Source organism: Hordeum vulgare, chromosome 4H (assembly GCF_904849725.1).
Source record: "Hordeum vulgare subsp. vulgare chromosome 4H, MorexV3_pseudomolecules_assembly, whole genome shotgun sequence".
In the NCBI taxonomy this organism is placed as follows: Eukaryota; Viridiplantae; Streptophyta; class Magnoliopsida; order Poales; family Poaceae; genus Hordeum; species Hordeum vulgare.
Genome location: NC_058521.1, coordinates 333,604,127 through 333,609,932, shown reverse-complemented (window position 1 = coordinate 333,609,932; position 5,806 = coordinate 333,604,127).

Below are 5,806 nucleotides of genomic sequence, written 5' to 3'. Positions count from 1 at the left end.
GTACAAGAAATAAGAGGTGGAAGATCTACGCATAACGGACGTGAACTACTGATGATGATATGAATGATCCTGAACACCTACCTACGTCAGACATAACCCCACCGTGTCCTCGATCGGAGAAGGAACTCACGAAAGAGACAGTCACGGTTACGCACACAGTTGGCATATTTTAATTAAGTTAACTTCAAGTTATCTAGAACCAGTGTTAAACAAAGTTTCCATGTTGCCACATAACCGCGGGCATGACTTTCCGAAAGATTTAACCCTGCAGGGGTGCTCCAACTAGTCCATCACAAATTACCACAAGCCGCATAGAAATCCTCAATCACGAAGCTCGCGACCTCGTCGGATTTCCTAGTGGAAAACCTCAACTCTGAGATTACCCAAAGCATCACGGGAATCCCCATGCACAAGATATCTTGTCAAAGGTAAAACTAATCCAGCAAGGCCGCCCGGCGTGTCGACGATCCCGATACGAGCCGCGTATCTCGTTCTCAGGACACGATGGATAAGCTACGCGTATGAGTGCCAAACCTCGAGTTTCCTCGCGATGGCCCCGCACAGTACTCCATTTTGGACCAGCACCATCAGCACTGGCCCTCGTTGTATTATGTGAAATTACTCCTCGGGTTCATGACGCCCTATGCTTTCAGTTTCAACAAGTTATTATGTTGGGAAAATGTAGTACCAATGTTGGGCCTTGCCAGACCAGCTTTAATCTAAAACGAATTATTAAGGGGGTCCCCATAACAATCCCTATTATTTTAGGAGCGCTCAATTATGGAACATAACACCGGTAGCTGAAACTAAGGGGGCAAAGGTGGAACAAACCACGAGGCCAGAAAGGCCGAGCCTTCCACCTTTTACCAAGTATATAGGTGCATTAATTTAAATAGCATTTAATAGGGTGATATATCAAGAAACCCATGTTATCACATGGAAGCATTTGCACCTGCAACTAGCAACGCTAACACATGGTTAAGCAAGCGGTAACATAGCCAATCAGTGGTTTGCTAGGTTGAACAGGTTGAAGGTTTCATGGCATTGTTGAGAGGGTGATATTTAACATGTGGTAGGCAACGAGACATAATCGATAGCATCGAAATAACTAGCATGGCAATGATAGTAAAGATATCTGGGGAAATGGTCATCTTGCCTGAGATCCCGCTTGGAAGAAGAATGCCTCCGTGAAGCAGACAAACTGATGTAGTAGAACGGGTCCTCACATCCGACACGCTTGCGGAGCTCTATCGAGACGGGGGAAACCGGTAACAAGCATCAACACACGATATTCACCACAAGATGCACAACACAAAATGCAACCCACATGTGATGCATGAGAAGCTGAATACATGCAAGTCACGGCATGACAATTCACGACAAACAAACACTACACATTAAGTGAAGTTCAATATGCAACGAGTTGCATATTGACGAAACTCCACGTTTAATTATTTAGTTCTATCCCGATTAGATACACGACAATATTAAATGTTGTTAAACATGGCAAGAGGTGAAGCGCAAATTAATCTACCTAGCTAGGCATTTTAAATGAGGTCAGAAACAACTTATAGCATCTCCGGAATGACCCCACGCGTTAAATTCTAATTCTTTCCAGATTTGTCCTAATCACATTTTAAGTTTGTTAAACAGTGAAACAAAGTGTTTCACTTGAAACTACATGTCGTTCTGGCCCATTTACATATATGGAATATTCCAACGGAGCTACGGACAAATAGTTACGACCTAAACCGTTTCTAACACGTTGACACGCAAACCGATGCAAACAACATACTAACAGTTCTAATTATGCATGAGAGTTGGAAACTTTTAACCTACGCGAAATTCTAGACAAGTTACGAATTTGAATCACTCCGATCCGATGCACGGTTTAGAAACTACGCTCGTTTGAAAAACAACGCTTTTTTCTGAAATTAGCTAAGGCCGTGGAAATTGGGAAGAACACACGACATTAAAAAAAGTACAATGGACCGATTTGCACTTTTGTGCAGTGGCCCAGGGTTGAATTCGGCCGAAGACAGTTGTGTGCAAGAGAGAAGCACCCATGGGGTTTGATCCCACGACCTCCTGGATGCAACCATGGTAGGCTAACCAATGGGGCTTGCAACCAAATCTGTTCAAAACTGCAGGCTAGAGCCCACTGAACTGAGAGTAGCCAGCATTGTTTTGCAAAACAATAGCCAAAAGGGCAAAATAAATAGTGGCCGCTGGGATTTGAACCCCAGATCAATAGGATGAAACAGGCTGGAGCTAGCCAGTGGGCTAGATGTGTCCTTCGTGCTACTTAATACATTCGCCTGGTTATATCTATTCCCAAAGCTGGTGAAAGACAAGGCAAAAACGCTGAAAAAATATATTGGAGCCACTGGGATTCGATCCCTGGTCTACTGTGTGGAGGTACAATGGTGTGACCAGCTGAGCTACGATGGGTTCCTTATAAAAAAAGGTTCCTAAGCAAGAAGAACATACACGCTGAAACTGAACCTAAGCAAATCTGAATCTGAATCGGGCTGCGACTGAACCTGCAGGAACGGTGCGGCCGTGGCTGTGCTCGGGGCGTCGCTAGGTGGCCGGGAATGGCACGGGCAGAGGGGGTGAAGGTCCGGCAGGGACATGGAGGCGCTGGGTCACGAATCCATCCGAGGGAAGCCGATTCCCGACAGCGGCAAGATGGTCTCGAGCTCACCAGGCTCCCATGGCTGCTGCTGCTCCTGCAAAAGAGAGGAAGAGCAGGGGAAAAGAGGAAGGAGATAAGAGAGAGGGAAGGAGGAGAGGAGCGCAGGGCAGAGGGGCTGGCTCACCTCACCAGCGAAGAGAGGCTGACGGTTGCCTCCTCGAGCTGGGGGTTATGGTGGTCTGCAGAGAAGAAAGAGAGAGGAGTTACCACAGGACGAGAACTCGAGAAAGAGAGGGAGGCAACCCGGTGCGTGTCCGTCGGGTCGCGCTGGAGGCCGAGGTAGCAGGGTGCAGCGGGAGCTGCTGTTCGAGGCTACGCGCGTAGGAGGAGGACCCGGATCAAGGCCTAGGGCGCCTGCGGGCTGCGGGGCTTGTCCTGCTTGGAGAGGGGATGGGAGGATGGATGCGGTTGGCTGGTGGCTGAAAACGAGGAGAGGGGTGAATGGATCGGGAGGAGGCTGTGCTTGGTGGACTTTTGGATCGGAAGCGATCCCGAGAGAGAGGCTCGCGACGGAGGAGGGACAAACCTCCTAAATTTTAGGGTTTGGCCTATTTTAGACTATGGTCTAAATACATGTAGCTAGAGGGTTAGGTTAAGGGACATCTGGACCCTCAGATTTAGATCGGGTGGTCAAGATGATTAGCTTAGGGAGCCCAATGGACAAACCGAAGACGGCTTGCGGTAAAACAGGGTTGATCCGGATACAACGGTCACGACCGTATGTTTCGGGTACCGAGAGGTTTTCGAACTAGGCTGCTCGTAGGGTCGGTGCACTGTACAGAGGGGCTAGGCGTAGATTAGAGGGAAAACGGGTGACCCGGCAATGATTTTTAAAACACCGACAATCGTCCGATGGTCGGGTACGAGACGGACTCTGATCGCGACGAAATTCGACAGGCGGCCTAGCTATATCTAATTACGACCGCATGCCAAGTTTCACCTCAATTAGAGAAAGTTTTACGCACACTTTTGGAAACAAGATTTGACGATGCCGCGGGCGCGTGCGAGTGCGGTCGGGCTCAGAACGGACAACGACGAGAACCGGCAACTAACAATGGATGCAAGTTTTGAAAACTGACGGCAACGAAATGCCGATGCAATGCAGATGATGCGAATGATGCGATGATGATGCGACAAAAGAAAATAGACACACGACGAAAACAGAATAAAGGGGGGAATCTTCTGGGCATCGGTCTCGGGCTGTCACAACTCTCCTACACTACAAGAGGATCTCGCCCCGAGATCCAAGAATGAAAGGGGGGAGAGTGTGAGAAAGAACACGAGGTAAAAACTTAGTCGCTTCTTTGACAAACGAGTGAAACCAATGATCCTTGAAAGTTGCAAAGAGATGATGACTGATATGAGAAGGAAGCAAGAATTCAGGGAAAATTTCGGCAGCACTTCGGTAGGAAAAAGGGGCAAAAAATTCGATAAGAAGAGAGAATTAGACAATATGCACAACAAACACGTAAATAGAACAAGGGAACACCATGATCTTGGTAGAACAACATAATAGACCCAAAAGAGCAACAACACAATGCCTCCGGAATAATAGAATAGTAACTAGCTCAAGCGGAAGAAGAGAATGAAGAAAGAATGCCAACTATCATCACAATAGAATTGAAGAGCCTCCGGACGGAGAATTGACGTAGTGGTTGGAAAACCACCAACGAAAAACAAGATAGTAGTGGGCTTATGAAAATCATATCAACAAATATGAGGTGACAACCAACCACTAAAAGAAAACAAGGATAGATGAAAGCAAAGATATCAAAACTTCTAAGATAGCTTCAACGCTCCGGATCGAAAAGAGAGGAATAAATAACAAGATAGGCTCATCAGAATTCCCAACATAGGAAAGAATTACACGGATGAATGGATAAGATGACACGGACAACTAAATTGAATTCACCGGAAAAATAACAAGACTAAATAAGGATGAACATGAAGCTCCTGAGAATCTTCACAATGAATCGCCGGATACGACACAGAAGAAAAGATAGCGGAAGCACAAAGAAAAGAAAACTCTTGGATCAAAATCCAATCACTGAAGGAAAGGGTGGGAGGGCGGGGAAAAACAAAGATGACTTGGAACAGATGAGATGAACTCTGACATAAAAGAGAGAATGATCTGCAACAATTTAGAGAGGATTGAATTCAGTTGAAGAGAAGCACACCGGTTGAATGTAATTGATAGATGACTCCGTTTGACAATAATTGACATGACAATTGAACGAACAAAAGAATTTGCATTCTCACATGAAAATATGAGAACATCTCTTAGAAAAGATCTGAAATCACCACTTGACATCGAAGCAACTTGGATTACCATATTCCAACAAAAACAAACGGTGAGGCTTATGAAACAAGCCAGAACAAACTCATGAGAAAGATTTCGTCCGATATTTTCGTGGATAGGAATCCACTAGATGTCGAACCCCAACCTAACATCATGCATTTGTTGGAAGAATGTCCTATAAGTAACTACTTGAATTCCCACCTATGAATTCCCGAAATAACTGGTCATGCAATCTGGTACACGGATACAAGGAGTAATATCACACAACTCCTATACTAACCCGTCACTTGTATCACATCCGTCAACACACGACCAGAATCTCGGACCTTCATCTACAACAGACCCTCGTGATCACAACGATACAAAGTATGGCAGTACTCCCGAACAATCTGCACCAGTACTGGGGACATCGGGGTTATCTCGCCACTACTAGTATTGAAGAAATTACGAACATCCTTCGTTCTTAGATACTAAGAAATCTGAATGATAACGATGTGCTCAAGAATCCCGTGGAGCTCAACTCCCCTGAAACTTAAAGCAGATAGGAGGCACCAAGACAGAACTCCGTCACATCGGCATCATATAGATTCCAAGAATATCCGCGTGATCCTAAAATTTTTTTGATGATAAGAGGAGTACAATTAAATTATTACGTCAAGATTCCTCACCAGAGCATAGAAGAGGAGAAAATAGAATCATACTCTCCAATATATAACTAGACTCAAAGCAGTTTTTCACTAGACTCGACTCGGCCAAGTTCGATCAATCAAGGGAACTCCTAGGTCGGTATTGCTCTGATACCAACTTGT